This window comes from Protopterus annectens, chromosome 3.part1, assembly GCF_019279795.1.
Source record: "Protopterus annectens isolate FY-2018-M chromosome 3.part1, PAN1.0, whole genome shotgun sequence".
Taxonomy (NCBI): domain Eukaryota; kingdom Metazoa; phylum Chordata; order Ceratodontiformes; family Protopteridae; genus Protopterus; species Protopterus annectens.
This window is the reverse complement of record NC_056732.1, coordinates 5,042,757-5,061,787: the sequence shown is the minus strand read 5'-3', so window position 1 is coordinate 5,061,787 and position 19,031 is coordinate 5,042,757. Positions and strand designations below refer to the sequence as shown.

The 19,031-nt window shown below is 39.3% G+C and overlaps 1 protein-coding gene across 2 annotated transcripts in view; it reads left to right on the top strand.

Moving 5' to 3' along the window:
* Positions 1 to 19,031, top strand: part of LOC122797962 (glycoprotein-N-acetylgalactosamine 3-beta-galactosyltransferase 1-like) — a 547,666-nt gene that overhangs the window by 135,238 nt on the left and 393,397 nt on the right. The window lies entirely within an intron of this gene.

Sequence of the window (19,031 nt, the reverse complement as noted above, 5' to 3'; positions counted from 1 at the left end):
GCTAACATCAAATTCTTGAATAAGAGTGAATAATTCAACAATGTACCTTCATTTGTCACATATAGTTGACCAGATTCAAATATGTTAAGGCAGGATGACTACTGATAGTTGGTGTATTTATTTATTTATTAATTTATGCACTTATTCATTGCTGTATTTTTGTTAATCAAGTTAGTTCAATTAGAGTTATGGTCTTTGCTTTCAGGGGAGACCCAAGGCACTTTGATACTGACTAAGACAAATTTTCCCATATCACGATATGATATAAAGAGTTCTGAAGCAAAGGCACCAAGATACTAAAAGAGATGAAAAAATAGTTCCATTTCACGGAGAAAGACAGATAAGTGTTTTCATTTCTTGATTTGATTTTAAATTCATTTTAACAGCATGTATCTGCTTTAGCTATGGTACTTAAACCTATAGTAATAATTCCAGTACATAGTTGCACTGCGTTGTTGTTATTAAACCCTAGTTTCATTCTTATGTACTGAATGTATGTCACGGTAGTTCAGGACTTGCCTTTGCATTAAGGCAGTTTCTGGCCAGTCATCTCAGAACTAAGTGTCTGATTGTTTTTCCGTCCCTCTCACCTTGTTGTAGTTGTGTTCTTAAATCCAGTGTACCTGTTGGTGCCTCCCCTTATGATAATTGGACAACATAAGTCCCTCCCTCTCCCTGTTTATTGGCTGTAGAAAATAAGCATGTAAGTATCATTTTGCAAAGTCTCTCCCCTTAAAGTACTCACCAGGATAAAAGACCTTTGAGAAAATTGCTCAATATTGAGTATACTGATAGGCAGCAGATAACATTGTTACCTCACAGCAAGAGGTTCTCCGGTTTGATTCTCAGCTGGAGTACTTTCTGTGCAGAGTCTATATGTCCTCTCTGTGTTTGCATGGATTTCCTCTGGAGGCTCCAGTTCCACCCACATTCCAAAGATATGCAGTAGGTGGACTGAACACTCAAAATTGGCCATGAGTGTGTGATTTGGAAGAATAGCCATGGCAGGGTAGCCACCTGATGGTGTGAACCTTGGCCATAGATGATTGTCACGGCTGAAATGACATCCCAACCCCATGTGCAAAAATGGGAAAAAGGGGTTGTGGATGGATGGATGGAATGTAAGGTTTTTTTTTCTGTAATTAGTTTATTGGTTCTTTCTTATGGCAGAACAAGGTTTCCAGACTAGCTGTTTTGTATTGAAATTTAAATACTCAGTAGCAAGTCCACCCAAACATTATTCTAAAACTGAATTTTAAGCAGTTTTATTTACCCCTGCTCCCAGAGTCATTCTTGTCAGTATCATGGACCAGCAACTCTCCAACACTTCTGTAGCTAGGCAGATTGAGATGGGTATCTTGAGACAGTGTAAAAATTGTGTCATGCTGTCTGATGATCGTCCATTACTCAAAAAGCATAACACAGTGTGTGAGAGGTGTATATAAATAATATTCTTGGAGGCAAAAATCTCACACACAGTAAACTAAGAGACCAAAATCGTCAGCAGTACACTACACATCACACCTCTCCAAGGTCATCACAATACACATAATCCATCATATGTTGAGATTCTAAAGATTAACTTGCCTAAACCTCAAAGACCTTCCAAAATACAACACAGGCATAAAACACACTCTGCATATTAAGCCTACTTCCTCACATAGCACAGAGTCCCAAAGTCACAGAAGCTGAGCCCGTAAGGCAGGCATCAACCCAACCAAACATTCTTGTTACAGGTGACTCCATTGTAAGACATGCAGATGTGTCTGTTTCCAGGCTGAGCAAGGAAAGAGTGAAGGTTAGTTGCTTGTTTGGTGCCAGGTCCATCAGACCATGCATGCACTCAAGTTCTTGATCGAGACTATATCACACTTCATGCGGTGTCAATGACTTGAGGTGTACCTCCTGGCCTATATGAAGAGACATAATGAGGGACTCAGCCTTTTACATGTTTAGACCAGCTATTGTGCAGGAAGGGAACAATCTGGAGGTATTTTAATCTACATCCAGAGGAGACTCACATCAAGGCTGGTAAGGCAACATGATGCCCTTCAGCTTCTTCATGTCTAAATAACCATCAGAAAGGTCCCTTACCATATATTAGTTAGCTACAGAACTCTCCCTATGACAAAAGAAAACCACAACACCTATCTACAGGAACTAGACTCACTCAGTATTAAACCCAACACCATTTTCCTAGGTGAGCTAAACTATCAGACTATAAACTGGGAAACCTACACCGCTGCTAGTGCACAAGTACAGAGATCCATGGACTTTGTCAATAGAAATGCCCTGGAACCAGAACTGGATCATGGTCAAATAAGTTCATAGATTCATATGATGTTACTAGGCTATAAACCCGAGGGTCTTTACAAGCCTAGCTGTTATATCCCAATATAATACTAGATGACAGATATTGTCTATGCCCAAGGTTTTTCTAGCAAGGACTACCGATGTCCAGGAGAAAAGCCAGGGCAATGACTGGAAGAAATTTGCAGTTTCCCATCCAGTCATACAGGTTGCACTTAAACAGGGTCATGGAGGTGCTCTGCTTGATATGGATTGGAAGCCTATTCTAGAGGCGTGGCAACCTCTGAGAGATGTATCTGTCTCTCCTGCAGGTCCTGTTTATTTTGCAGGCTAGGTTGAGGTCCCTGGAACGGGTGACTCTAGTCCCATTTGACTTATGGCTGTGCAGTATTTCCATTAGATTTGGGTCAGAGATAGCCCTGTAAACCAGAAATAAGTCACCTCTAAGTAGTCTATATGCTACTGAGTACAGTGACACTGACTTCAGTCTGTCCTTATAAGACATATGCTGGAGACCCTGAATTTTCTTAGTTAGAACTCTCTGAGGTCTCTCAAGTTGCTGCACGTGTCTGGTATGGTACATACCAAAGGGGGCATTATATTCAATAATAGGCCTGATGAAGGATGAGTACAGGGGAGTTATGCTCTCTTTTGCTCTTGAGGTGATGCCTTTGCTAATCAGGTAAGCCACATTGAATGCCTTCCTCACCACAGTAGATACATGGTGGTCAAAGTTGAGATCACAGTCAACTTGTTCATAGGTTGGTACTAGGCTATCGGCCCTAGGGCCTATACAAGCCTAGCCATAACAATTCCCTGACTATTTCTTCCCTCAGTATTTACTTCCCTGGACCCCTGTCTAGCAGGGCGACTGACGTGATCCCTGGGCTATATTTCCTATCTCCAATCCAATCATCAAGGTTCCTTTTGAAGAGGGCCAAAGAGGCACTCTGCCTGACATGTATGGGCAGTCTATTCCAGAGTCTGGGGAGTCTCTGGGTCAGGAACCTATCCTTCCAGCATATTTTGTTCATTGTTATGACAAGGTTTAGATCCCTGGAGCATGTGTCTCTGAGGGATTGGGATTTCTTTAAGTGTAGCATGTCCAACAGCTCTGGGTTTGACATGGACTTGTATGTTAAGCAGAGATCGCCTCTGAGTAGACGATATGTGACAGAGTATAGGTGGAGTTTTTTTAGACAGTTAGCATAGAGCATCTGCTTTAGGCCTGTGATTCTTTTAGTGAGGTATTTCTGTGGCCTTTTCAGTTGTTGCAGATGTCTTGAGAGGTACATACCAAATGGGGCGTTGTATTCTATAATGGGTCTACTTTACAACCCTCCCTGCAGCTCTTTAAATAAAGGCTCAAGAAACATCTTAAAACTCACTGGTTATGTCCCTGTTGCTACCCTGACTAATTCCTCTGCTCTCTCTACTGCTATCTCTATACTGCCTCCTCATACCAATCATTACTACTTCACCTCTCCAGAAGTAGTATTTATCTCTAGTAAATTAAACTAGTTATGTTATTAATGTAATTCTTCTGAATGTACTGTATCGTACCTCACATATTCTTTCTGCACAGTGACTAGCTTATTCTGTATGACTATAGGACATTAATGTCAGTTTTTCCTCTCATTAATACTCATTACTAAGTATTTTTAACATCCTTTCTTTGTATAATTTGTACTTGATATATTTAAGTGTTAGCTCTGTGTTATTACTGGAGCTTTTCTCCCTGCACCTCCACTGAAAATGGAAATATATCCAGCTGGACTAGCCCGGTTAACAAATGTAAAATGAAAAAAATAAAAATAAATAATGCCATTCTGTTGTAGCTCAGAGCAGATCTTAGCATTGCCATTTAGATTCTTGACATAGCTATAGAATGCGTTGTGGTTGTCTTTGGAATCTTTGGCAAATTTATTTTCATAACTAGCTTTGGAGGGTTTTATGAGGGATCTCAGCTTCTTACTGAGGCTGGTAAGGAAGATTTTTGCATACTGGGATTTTCCTCTTTTTCTGCAACAGTTTCTTTCTTTTGTTGTAAAGTTTGTTTATGGCAGGGACCACCAGAATGGCTTCCTTTTTTTGGAGGAGAGCGTCTTGGTTCTATATGGGATGGGGTTGGGAGGGTGGCCTAATGGTTAAGGTGTTTGCCTTACAAACACAAGGAACAGGGTTTGAATCTCACAGGGGATAATTGGCTAGGCTTAAAATGGCTTGCAAGGGCAGTTAGCCTAGTACTAATCTATGAACCTAATCTATAATCTATGAATCTATATATTCATGCACGAGTGGATGTGCTCATACAGTGCCTTATTGTAGGATTCAGCAGCCAAACTTTCAGTTCTCGTCTGCATGGGTGTCATGAAGTTTGTCACTTCTGACTTGAGTAGCATGAGGTTGGCTTTGGAGAAGTTTTTTACGGAGGTTTCCTTACTGAGGGATAGGGGTGGGATGTGGATGTCAAGGATGATTAGCTTATGGTCAGACCTGACCAATGAGGGGGTAATCATAGGTGTGGAACATTGATTTTCAATGTTGGTAATGGCCAGGTCTAGGATATTGGAGCCCCTGGTGGGACTAAGGATTAGTTTATCCAGGGAGTTGGAATTTATGAATTCCAAGAACCGCTGGGCAAAGGTGTTGGTACACGAGTAGTTTTCCCAGTTAATGGCAGAGTAGTTGAAATCACCCAGTATTAGGGTGTTTGGTTGTATCTTAATATTTTTCCAGTATGTTTAGAAAGGTGTAGTGAGAATCTTGGGGCATGGTGAGGGATCTGTAGCAAGCTACAATTTGGATTGCAGTCTTAGCTAGTGTTAGTTGCACCTGGAGAATTTCAGATGCATTGTGTTGGGCAACTAACCTGGTGTTGTGAATATTCCTTGTGAATATGGACACTCCTCCACCTGTAGTGTTTCAGTCCTGGTTTGGTGGCCGAAAAGTGTGATGAGTTGTAGCCTGGTGTTGCAGGGGTGCTCTTTAAAGCCTTAAATCAGGTCTCAGTTACTGCACAGATATTGATGTTCTCCATTTTTAGGAGTTCCTCGAGAGAGTGCATTTTGAGGTTTAGACTTCTAGCATTGAGTAGCATTACCTTCAGATTTTGCATGCTTGTACCTCTTACAGTGGTGGTTTTGTCCTTTGAACTTTGCCTAAAAAGGCACTATAGGGGTGGCAAGAGCCTTAGCTAGTAACCTGAATCCCAGGGGCGACAGGTGCAGACCATCTCTGGCAAAGCAACATGGTCTGTCGACCATGTCGTCCCAGGCAGACAGATACTGGATCCCCTTTGAATGACACCAGAAGCTTAGCCAATTGTTGAAGTCAGTCATTTTGCCCTTATACTGTGGTATCATTCTGGGCGAAGGCAGGATGCTTCTCAGGGCTAGGGTCATACCTGTGTTCCCAGGTGTCTCACTACTGTATTGGTACTTAAGGTATTATTGTTTATTTTATAATCCGCAGGGACATTGTTTTTACTGAAACAAATTATGATGCATTTTTTAGCATTTAGTTTATGACCATGGCTTTGGCATCAGTCATTGGTCTGTGTAAGCCCCTTTTGAACTACACTAGCATCACTAGGGGATACAGTTATAGCACCTAAGTTACTATTCTCCACACACTTGGTTAGCCACAGCCCCTCTGTTTTCACTTGGACTTTTGAGAAGTATATGCCAAACAAGAGGGGGCTGAGCACTGACCCTTGTGGGGACCCCACTGGTGACAGGTCTGCTGGTAGAGGTAAAATCTCCCACTTTGGCTGAGTGTAGTCGATCTGTGAGCCAGTTTGCAACTCACCTGAGGGGTTGATATTCATCTGGGTTAGTTTGTCAATGATGCCCAAATGTGGGATAGTGTTGAAGGCCTTGGCCAAGTCAAGATAGGCTATGTGCACAGCTTTGCCCTTGTTGATGGCTCTGTTCACATTCTTGAAGAAGTCTACCATGTTAACAGGCAAGACCTTCCATTGACAAAACCAAACTGAGACAGATCCAGGGTTTGGAGGTCACCTATATCCTTATTTATGAGCTCCATGATGATACATTCCATTGCATTCCAGTAGAGGCTGGTTAAATGTATGGGTCTGTAGTTACCTGAGTCTGTTGCTGAGCCACCCTTGTGGAAGGGGTTAACAGTCGCTGCTTTCCATTCAGTGGAGACAAAGCCAGTACTCAAGCTGTGGTTGAATAGAGTGCCTAATGGAGTAGCTAGCTCTTGTTTTAGAACATTAAAAACACAGCCCAGAATGCCATCTGGTCCCATAGAGGCTGTGTTCTTAGCCTTAGAGAGAGCATTGGTGACTTGCTCTTTGGAGATGCAGGGAGAAGGAGATGATGAAGACATGGTTAGTAGTATGCTTGGGGGGGATAGGTGGGTGAAAATTTTGCCAAACTGTCTGCTAGCAGGTCTGCAATTTCCATAGGAGTTTTTTGAGTCTGTCCATACAGGACAAGTGTTTAAGGCCTAGGATCCTCTTTGTGAGGTACTTTTGCGGCCTCTCCAGTTGCTGCAGGTGTCTAGTGAGGTACATGCCAAATGGGTAATTGTACTCGATGATGACCTCTTTCTTCATGGATGCAAAACCCTTAGTAATGAGATGTGCCACATAGAAGGACTTTCTGACCACAGTGGCAATGCAGTGGTCAAAAGAGAGGTCGCTGTCAGCTTGTGTTCTCAGATTTCTTATAACGCCTTCTGTGTTCAGTGGACTACCATCGATGTGGTAATTCATGGTAAGAGGTAAAATCTCTACTGGGTGGTTCACTGAACAGCTGAGAGCTATTCAAGAACTGCTGTGCTAGATAGCAGTCACTTCTAAGGGACAATAAGAGTGTAGATAAACCAACAAGTATCAAAGAAAAACGGACTTGCTTGACGAAAGTATGTTGGCACAATCCACCAGAAACGAATATCCAAGTTAAACTCAGCAAGGTTTATTGTAAGAAAACCACGATGTATAAACACATTTAAAAATAAAGAAACCACAATGCATAAAACAATAAAGTAAGCGCTTTCGTTTGGCTCATGCCAAACTTTTTCAAAAACAGTTTTACATCACTTCCTGTAGTTTATATAAGTTGAGTCAGTGATCTATTCAATTAAATAAATTAAATTAATTAAATTCAAAAAATTAAAGGCGTAACATGCTTTAAGGCTTTTGCCTATATGACACAAATACTTAAAAAAGTGCTGTAGTAATATACTAGTATAGTAATATAGCAGCAACCAGTGCTGTCTCATTGAACATAACACTGAAATTAGTACTGTGCAAAATACTAATGTATTTATGGCATACATCAGTTGTGTATTTAAAATGCATGCACAAATGTACTTCGTGCATGCATCAAAATTGATCAGATTAAAGCAACATCTCACCCGTAAATCGGGAATTAAAAATGAAATAGCAATTGTAAAAACACTCAGTATAACCTTATAAAGGAGAAAATATGACAGAAAGTAAGTGTGCTTTCCACTGTGAAACCCTGCACAAAGTAATTTCAAATTAATGAAATCTAAACATTAGCTTAAATGAATGTTGTGTGTTAAGGTGACATTTCACCTAAATGCATATAAGCTAGCGCATATGCGCTTATGTGAGAAAGCGCTGAAATCCATATTAAATGAAATTACTTTATTTATAAGCTAGCCTCTAAGATTTATAGTGACAATAATTGAGGTAATAATGTAATAGTAGCTAGATTCCATAAGTAGTGTGTGAATTATGCTTAATGTATAATTTTACAATTTACGTAATGTCCTACTTGTAAAGTTATGTAAATAATGTCTTCGTGTCCCTTTACTATGTCACTACGAATAACCATATTACTAAGGTATTAGTGACAAAACAAGTGAATCAATAAGTATATGTGTGTAGAAATAGAACATCGCTTGCAAAGATCTAATAAGGTTGTCAGATATGGCATGTTTAAAGACCACTCGACACGGTTTTATTCTATAAAGAATCATTAACAATGAATAGTAATTATATGTGTATTCATAACTACAATGACGGATCTAAAAAATATCTATAAAATAATCTATGAAGTAGATTGGTAAATAGTTTATTAAATGGTATATTGATTAGTTTACAATACAATAATATAAAATGCAAAAGTGAATGGTAGTGTCATAGTACATGGTAGAGAATGAATGATAAGTAATGAACTAAGTCAAGTTGTACGATATGTATAAAAAATACATTTAAAAATGCTATTGATTACATTATTTTAAATATTTAAATATTTAAATTATTTAAATATTCATAATGTATTTATTTAAATAAATTTTTGTTAATAATGGACTTTGTTGATTATAAAGATAATAAAAATATTTTTTCATATAATAAAATTGAGTATAAATAAACAAACAACTAGTAAATAATTAATTATATATTTTTTTAAATATTAGTGAGTTTATAAATGTCTGTTAAATGTCAATGAATTTAAGACATATTTATCTACCTAGTGATTTCAATTTTAAAATACTACCTATAGATAAACTGTTGTTGATGCCTGGCCAATAGTTGGCATTCAATCTTAATTGACATTCTAATTCACATCTTTCCAATAATAGTTGCCAGGCACCACCTTTAATATCTGTTTTTAGGACATCCAACACTACAAATTTAAAGTTGTGCGATGTGTATGTATTAATATGTTTAGCTAAGGCATTTAATTCATTTCCATTTCTTATAGCCCTTATATGCTCACCTATACGTTCTTTCAATTTCCTTTCTGTTTTTCCTATGTAAAATGAAGTGCAATCATTACATAGGGCACAGTACACAACTTTTTCTATGTAACAACAAGCTTTTTCCTTTAAACAGATCTTAATATTATCATCAATTCATTTGTTTCAAATACATACTTACAATATTTACATCTACCACATCTAAATGTTTTCCCATATCTGGTTTTGTATGTTTGTTCCAAGTGTTTTTTTAAATTCACACCTTTTTGTATACAATTGATGGATTATCAGTAAAATGAGGGTGCAATGTTATATCCGCCTTAATAAGCTGCCAGTTCTTCTTTAAAATATTATCTATAGCAGTGCTGTCTGAATTAAAGGTTGTAATAAAACTCTTTGTGAAAGATGTCATTCCTGTGTTATTTAATGGTCCAGTATCAATATGAACCATTGTAGCATAATTATTGATGTTATTGTCGAGATTTAACACATTTGAATTTGATACATTTAATGTAGTTTTATCTATACAATTTAATAAGGGTATAAAATGTAATTTGTCTCTTTTGTCAACAACTTCATTCATAATATTGTGTATTAGATTGTCAAGGTAACCTCTGTTTTTGAACATATCACACAATATAAGACATTCAACTATAAAGTCATCTCTTTTACTAGTCATCCTTGAAGCCCTGACAAATTGACCCTTTAAAACAGCTCTCTTCTGTGTATAAGGATGGCAGCTATTAAAATGTAGTAAGCTATTGCTATATGTTTCTTTTCTATATATTCTTGATTTAAACTCTTTGTTTGTAATATCTTTTTCTAATAAAACATTCAAGTAAGATATGGTAGTGGAATTAATTGCAGCTGTAAATTTTAAAAAGGTAGTTGTTGAGTTAATATAATTTAAAAATTAATGTAGTGTATCACTATTACCGTTCCATAAAATAAAAATGTCGTCCAAAAAACGTAAATAGATTTTACAAAAGTTAAAAAATTTTGAACTAAAAACATACTTCTTCTCCCACATGTACATTACTATATTTGCGTACATGCCACCGCATGGTGAACCCATAGCCACTCCTTCACTTTGCAAATAAATTTTGTTGTTGAAAATTATAAAATTGTTCCTTAAAATAATGTCAATAAGTTGATCAAACAAATTAATACTCGTTTGGTTTAAACCCTTTTTGTCCAAAAATAAATTAAACCAATCTATACCTATATCATGAGGAATGACAGAATATAAATCTTTAACGTCATTAGTGACAAATATGTCATTCCCATTGTATTCAGTAAATCCTATTGTAGATAAAAAGTCCCATGAGTCTTTCAATAAATGTTTTTCCATGAGTATATACTTTTTTAACTTATTGTCAATAAATTTTGCTAAAGGGTTGGTAATCAACCCTTGTGCATCTACAATAGGTCTGAAAGGGGGTTTTTGTAAGTCCTTATGGATTTTAGGCACCCCAAACATTGTTGGAGTCCTGGGGTGACAAATATTTAAATAATTAAATTCATCTATATCAATAGAACCTTCAATAGTAGATCATAGATAGTACCTCTAATATGTCTATAGGCTATATTTAGTTCATTCAATGAACTCAACGTGTATGTTTCACTATTTAATATTTTTTCTAGAGCATCATTGTAGTCATAAGTGTTAAATATGGTCATCCCACCACCCTTGTCAGGTTTAATAAATCTGATATTTTTTGCTTCCTTTAACATTTTTAATGTGCTGTATTCATTTCTTGACAAATTATGACTCGTATGCCTATTGCTGTGTGCATTAAGGGCTCGAAAATCAAGTTCACATATTCTTTCAAATGTATCCAATGTTGGATGAAGAGGGGGATTAAAGGAACTAGAAACGTATAATGGTTTCATTACGTGATTGTTGTTGTGGAATAATATACTTAAATTTAATTTTCTAACAAATAATTTCAAGTCAATGATAGAGGACACCATGTTCATTTTGTTGCTAGGGATGAACGTCTGGCCTCGTGAAAACAAATCACAAATATTTTGATCAAAAGCAAAATCAGAATAATTGTACACTGTAAAGTCACCAGTGGTGTTAGAGTACATAGTGGGCTTCTGATTAGTTTGCCAGACACCATATCAAGCTCTAATGTCCCCTCCATTGAACCCTGTTGTTGTTCCGCCCTCTGGAAAAACTTCCACGTGTATAAGTCTGGTTCTGTGGACCCCAATTTTTCTGGTTTTGATGTTGAAAGGATTGTTGCCATTGAATTAATCTTTCTGATCTCCATAGGGGTGGAAACATATCACTTCTAAGGGAAAATACTTCTATTGGTGCTTTTGCATCTATAACCACCAAGAGTTACTCTCCTCTGTGAGGTAGTGTCCTACACGTAAGTAACAGCAAAGCAGCTAATACAAAGAAACCAAAGAAAAAGCTCAAACTGAGCCCTGCACAAATAAAATGGCTCAAACTGAGCCCTGAACCAGTAATCTTCAATTAGATAGTATTAAAAATAAAAAAGAAAGCCACTAAGGCAGTATTTGCATAAAAACACTAGTTTATTTAACATTAAACACTGTGAAAGTAAAACCAACTAAGCGCTTTCACCAAGAAACATGAATTGGCTTAATCAGAGTCACTCAATTATGACGCAACTTCCTTCATATACTGTAATTACTTGAGCGACTATTCATGATTTTGCTTGCATCAATGAAATTACCCTGACTAAACTTAAAGGCATACTTTCCCTGAATATGTAATGTACACAATAACATGATGTAAACCACAATAATAAGTACATTCAAGATAAAAATATTAGTAATAGTACTAATAATGAACATAATAATATAAAACATACTTAAAAAATAAACTAAAAAATTCAAAACAGTTGATCTGTTTGTTGCAGTCAGATATGTGTTTTCATAGTACACTTAAAAGTAAACCTCTACTGCCCTTTGCTTCAAAAAGGGAGCTATTGAACAATAATCATTTAAACCTGGCTTGCAACAAGCATTTAGTCTCGGTTGTCATTTAGTTTCTCTGGCTTCTAATTGTAATTCATCATCCCCACCCCTAGAGTCACTCTGTACTCTATCAATGACAAAGAATAAAAATCTCTTGTAGTTGTGTGAACATATAAAGCATTGTTCATTTTTTTATTTTTAATGTCCCTAAGGTGCTCAGTAATGTGATCCCCTAGCCTTTTTTGGTCTTAGAAACCAGGGCATGATAAGCATGTAGCTAAATAAACCACAATAGTGGTGTTGCAGTTGCACCTGCCCGGGCATTCTATAGTACGCTCAAATCTTCCTATAAAGACATTCATACCATCATTTATATTTTTACTGGTCTTGCAAGCACTACATTTGTACATCAATGACCTGTGCTTGCCTTTTTTTCTGTTGACACTTTCAATAATATTCTTTACATTATGCCCTCTACTGTACACAAACTTAGGATTATGCCCCAATTTTCCTTCATTTCTTTGTCAAAATGAGTTTCCAGTATATTATTAACACCTGATACCAAGTTTGATGTTTCTGTATTGTATTGTAATACCAAAACATTGGTGTCTAGCTTGGCCGTGTTGGTTCTATTAATATTTAGACCTGCTTTCAAAATAGTCTTAAATAGGTTCATAGGTTCATACTAGGCTATCTGCCCGAGGGCATTTACAAGCCTAGCCCATCGTTTTGTGGCTTACGCCACCCCTTTAGTATGGGGAACTATACCCATTATTTTTCTGTGCCTCTGTCGAGCAGTGACACTGAGGTAATCCCTGGGGTATATCTGCGATCTCCCATCCATTGGTCAAGATTTCTCTTGAACAAGGCCAGCGAGGTGCTCTGCCTCACATGTACCGGGATTTTGTTCCACAGCATAGGAGTCTTTGGGTGATGAATCTATCCCTCCAGCACGTCCTATTAATAGCCGTGTCAAGGTTTAAGTCTCCGCCCTTGTGGCTCTGATGGATCTAGATTTTTGAGGTGAAGCATATTCATCAAATCTGGGTTTGACATGGCCTTGTATGTTAGGCAAAGGTCACCTCTGAGCAAGCGGTGGCGACTGAATAGAGCTGGAGTTCTTTCAGTCGGGCAGCATAGGACAGATTTTTGAGACCCTTTATCCTTTTGGTGAGGAACTTTGTGGCCTCTCCAGCTGCTGCAAGTGTCGGGTCAGATACATTCCGAATGGGGCATTGTACTCAATCATTGGTCTGATGAGTGATGAGTAAAGGGAGACTATGACCTCCCTTGATCTAGATGAGAATCCCTTCATGATAAGGTGTGCAATGTAGAAGGTCTTCCTAACTACTTTAGCTACATGGGTGTCGAATGACAGACTACTATCAACCTGGGTCCCCAGGTCCTGATAACTTCTTCTGTGCTCAGTGGATTGCCACCTATTTGGTAGCTAGGGGTAACCTTGTTTTTCCCGAAGGTATGACTATGCATTTTTGGCATTTAACTTTAGGCCGTGGCTCTGGCACCAGTTATCCGTTTCTGTGAGACCTTCTGAAGGATATCTGTGTCAGATGTGTTTTCTACTATGGCCCAGTTTGCAGTCTTCTGCAAACTTTGTCAGCCATAACCCTCCTGTGTTTGCTTGTAATTAGGAAAAGTAGATGCCAAACAAGAGTGGGCCCTGCACTGAGCACTGTGGGACACCACTTGTGACAGGCTTTGAGTGTGACATGGCGCCAGCAACTCTGACCCTGTGGGTTCTGTCACTCAGCCAGTTTGCAACCCATCTTGTGATGTATGGGTTGACATTTAAGCTGATGAGTTTTTCAATGATACCGAATGGGGTATTGTATCGAAGGCCTTAGCCAGATCGAGGTAGGCTGTATGGACTGCCTTTCCCTCATCGATGGCTTTGGTGACTGTTGAAAAAAGTCAACCAAGTTTAAAAGGCATGATCTGCCTTTGACAAAGCCAAACTGGGTTGGATCCAAAGTCTGCAAATTCCTATGTCTTTATTTATGAGGTCCATTATGATCCTCTCCATGGCTTTGCAGATAAGGCTTGTCAAGCTAATGGGCGGTAATTTCCAGGGTCGGTGGAGGCACCGCCTTTGTGAAGTGGTACCACAGTTGCAGTGCGCCACTCCTGGAGTGCGTATCCAGAGGTAAGACTTTGATTAAACAGCTGTCCTAGCTGTGGGTTTAATTCCTCATTGAGTTCATGGAGCACACAGCCGGGGACACCATCAGGTCCATGGATGCTGTGTTTTTGCTTTGGAGAGCAGTTCTCACTTGGGCTGGAGATGTTTGGGGGCTGCAATCGTTTGGTATAGATATCTCTCCTTTTGGGGGAGGGGAGAAGTTTGCACTGAACCTGTCAGCCAGTATGTTGGCAATGTCTGTAGGATCAGTAATCTTCACATCATTTTGAACTAGCTCTGAGCATATCTGGGAGTTTCCTCCCAGGTTTCTAACATAGCTAAAGAAGGCCTTATGATTGTCTTTTTGAGTCTTTAGCTATTTTTCTCTCGAAATTTGCTTTGGATGATTTTATGAGAGCTCTTAGTTTTTACTTATAGTGATCAAGGGTGTCTTACCTTTTAAGGATTTTGCTCTATCTTGTAGTAGCTTCCTCCTTTTGTTGTAGAGTTTGTTTATGGCTGGGGTCCACCAGACTGGACGCTTGCCTTTGGTACAAAGATTCTTTGTTTTGCTTGGGATTGCCTTATCCATGCAGTCCTGCAGGTGCTGGTAGAAGGCATTTGTAAGTGATTCAGCGGCTTGAGTACTGTTTTCCGCCGGCTCGGGGCCTTAAAGGAGACCACACTAGTCTTTAGAAGTGTGAAGTCGGCTTTTGAGAAGTTCTTACTGTGGTCTTTTTATTTCAGGTGGGGTGGGATGAGGACCTCCAGCGAGATTAGTTTGTGGTCTGATCTCACCAGTGAGGGGTACACCTCCGGTGTTGAACATTGTGCTCCCATGTTCGTGATGATGAGATCAAGTATGTTATCTCCTCTTGTGGGGATGGTGACTAGTTGTTCCATGGCATTTGAGTTTATGAATTCCAGGAACTTTTGGGCTAGGGTGTTTGGGCTTGAGTAGTGTTCCCAGTCTGGTGTAAGTCACCTAGTATAATGGTGTTTGGTGATACATTTATCCCCTCTAGTGTTTTCAGGAAGGCCATGTGAGGTTCCTGAGTTTGTGAGGGTGGCCTGTAACATGCTACAATTTGCAGAGCAGTCTTGCCTATGGTTAATTGCACCTGGATGGTCTCCGATGCATCGTGCGTTGCCACCAGTCTTGAGGTGTGGGTGTCCTTGATGAATATGGATACCCCCCTCCTTTCTTGGTATTGTCCAGATTTTGGGGCGGAACGCATGATATGAGGTAAACCTGATAGCGCTGGGTGCTCTCAGGAGCCTTGAACCAGGTTTCTGTCACAGCACAGACATCAATGTTCTCCATACTGAGAAGGGCCTCAAGTGCGTGCATTTTGAGATTTAGACTTCTGGCATTGAGCAGCATTACCCTTAGTTTTTTCCTTTTTGTGTTCTAGGGTGGTAGGTTTAGAATTTGAGCCTTGCCTAAAAAGGCACTATGGGGTGGCAAGAGCCTTTGCCAATATCCGGAATCCCAGGGGTGACAGGTGCAAGCCGTCCCTTAAGCAGCGTGGCTTGTCCAGCATGTCATCCCAGGCAGACAGATACTGGATCCCCTTTGAATGACACCAGTGTTTAAGCCAATTGTTAAAGCTGATCATCTTATCTCTGTATTGTAGCATCATTCTTGGTGAAGGTAGGATACTGCTCAAGGTCAGGGTCATACCTGTCTGGGCTACATAATCAGAGAGCTCTCAATGTCTCTTTTCATGTAGTCAGGAGGTGCGTCTCAGGTCGTTTACACCAGCGTGGACAATGACTGAATCATATTTGTACCTGCTGTTGAGAGACCTGAGTGCTTGTTATGTGTATGATTCTAGCCCGACAGGCAGCTACTGTGACCTTCTCCTTACTCAGTCTGGTGAGCGGACGCCAGTGTGTCTGACTATGGAGTCACCAATGACTAGTGTGTCTGGCATTGTGTTTGGCCTTAAGGGCTGTGACTGTTTGACACTCTGACTGTGAGGTCTATGTGTTGCAGGTGTTGTGTTCTGAGGTGGTGGTTGTTTGGGTGTCTGCTTTGGTGGCCTCTGCTGTTTTGGTAGATTTTTGATCAGAGCCTCCAGTATGTCTTTGTGTGTTTATGTGTATGATTTGAGGTTGTAATGGTAATATGTGAGACTGGGTCTATAGTGTGTGTGGTAACCTTCTCCTCCTGACTGGTCTTGCCAGTCCTATGTTGAAGAGCTCAGCCTCCAGTTTGGCCATATAGTTGCATCTCGCATGTATTTGTGTTTTGTGGGAGGAGGAGAGGGTTGTCTGTGTACATGAGGCAATTGTAACATTGCCTCAATATTCCCAGGTTCACCAGCTGAGCAGGAGAGGACACTAGCAACTGATCCCTCGACATGCTAGAAGGAATAGACAAAAAAACTTTAAAAGATTCTGGGGGCGTGGGTGACCGAGAAATGGGGGTTGCCTTTTGGGGTACTATCTATGACAAGAGTGCCGTATCAAGGTAATAAGTACTGTAGGAGCAAGTGCTACGTTTAACAGATAGAGAATAGTCTACTTGGAGTCAAGTAGAGATGATCTTTTAATTATAGGATCGCTGATTAGATCAGTAGTATAGTTCGAGGAAGGTAGTTTTAAGGGAAAATTTGAAGAGTGGACTTTAGGTAGCCCGAATAGTTTAAACCTGCTTAACCGGCTGCCTAGTGTGCAACAGTAGCAACTCCTTCGTCATCGCTAAATCGGGCTAAATCGCGCTAAAGCGTGCTTTATAGCAGGGTGCTGGAAAAGACAGGAAATGACACAAATTGCCAACAAACCACAAGTCACTGCCCTAAACCACTCCTCCGAGGACAAATGAAGGAGTTATGGAAATGACCCCTAGTGGCCAATAAAACTACAGTTTCAAGTCAGTAACCACCTCTCAGGGCAGGGAAGCTGCTCAATGTTAGTCACTGCCACTGATAAACACAGAGACCCTCCTTCAGCCCAAGCAAAAATGGCCTCACAGAAACTTTCAAACAGTTCAGGAACAGCAAGCCTGTAACTGAACTTTTTTAACTCTCAGAAAAGTGGGAAAAAAGCAAGATTTTTTTTTTTGTTTTTTACAGAGATAGCAGAGGTTCACAAGTAATATCAAGTTATAACAGTGCAGTAAATGACCCCACACAAGAGTGCTAGGTCAAGGACAGAAAATATGCAAGTTTTAAGAAAAAATGATTTAAAATTAAGTGCAAACAGGAAATTCAGCAAACAGCTTTTGGTTGTGCTCTAAATACAGCTACTAATACAGAAATCAAGTTTAACAAGCCAGAAAATGCTCAAGCTAGGCAGCTATGCAGAAAAAACTTAGCAATTAAACAGAGACAAAATACTTAAAATCTCAAAAGTGGCTCCTTCTTCTCTCAGCATTTTTCCTCTTGGAGGGTGCTTCACCAACAGCCAACAAGCCTGAAACGACACTCAACCCACCAGGCAACTAGGTTTTAAGAGAGGAAGATGAAGGAGTTATGGAAATGACCCCTAGTGGCCAATAAAACTACAGTTTCAAGTCAGTAACCACCTCTCCGGGGGCAGGAAGCTGCTCAATGTTAGTCACTGCCACTGATAAACACAGAGACCCTCCTTCAGCCCAAGCAAAAATGGCCTCACAGAAACTTTCAAACAGTTCAGGAACAGCAAGCCTGTAACTGAACTTTTTTAACTCTCAGAAAAGTGGGAAAAAAGCAAGATTTTTTTTTTTTTTTTTTTTTTTTTACAGAGATAGCAGAGGTTCACAAGTAATATCAAGTTATAACAGTGCAGTAAATGACCCCACACAAGAGTGCTAGGTCAAGGACAGAAAATATGCAAGTTTTAAGAAAAAAATGATTTAAAATTAAGTGCAAACAGGAAATTCAGCAAACAGCTTTTGGTTGTGCTCTAAATACAGCTACTAATACAGAAATCAAGTTTAACAAGCCAGAAAATGCTCAGCTATAGGCAGCTATGCAGAAAAACTTAGCAAATAAACCAGAGGAAAAATACTTAAAATCTCAAAAGTGGCTCCTTCTTCTATACTCCAGCGTTTTCCTTCCTTGGATGGGTGCTTCCACCAACAGCCAACAAGCCTGAAAAGACGCTCAAACCACGAGGCAACTAGGTTTTAAGAGAGGAAGATGAAGGAGTTATGGAAATGACCCCTAGTGGCCAATAAAACTACAGTTTCAAGTCAGTAACCACCTCTTAAATGTAGTATTTCTTTTAAGCTTAACTTCTCTCTTCACTTTCAGCAGAAGACTTAAGGGGTAGCATCTATTTAGGAACATTCCAATTAATGTATAGAGCTCTTTTTTAAATGTTTCATCGCTACTAATGAGCTTAGATAACCTGGCCATTTGGCCTTTTATTATACCCTCCCTCTGATGGAAGAGGTGGCAACTGTTGTAGTGCAGTAACATAGTGGAATATGTTTCCTTTCTGTGGATGCTACTGGCCAAGGTGCCTCCAGTAATGTCCTTAGTCAACTCAATATCTAAAAAGTCTATCTTATCACAGTGCCATTTATATGTGAACTCAAGGAAAGTGGTTGTGCCATTGATGTATTTTACGGTCGTTCATCACATGTTCCTCTCCTTGCCATAAAATTAGTATGTCATCCAGAAACCTCACATACAGCAATACATTGGCCATAAAGGCAGAGGAAAAATGTGCCCCTAGCTTTGCAAATTTGGTTCTCCTAGAATGGGAGAGAAAATATGTTTCACCTTGGCCAGTAGCATCCACAGAAATAATAAAAGGCCAAATAGTCAGGTTATCTAGGCTCATTAGTAGCGATGAAACATTTAAAAAAGAGCTGTAGTGTTTCACACAAATACTGCCTTGGTGGCTCGCTTTTTTATTTTTAATTATGTTTATAAGTTTTTGAACCATTTGACATGTTTTTGTTACATTTCAATTAGATAGTCCTACAGCT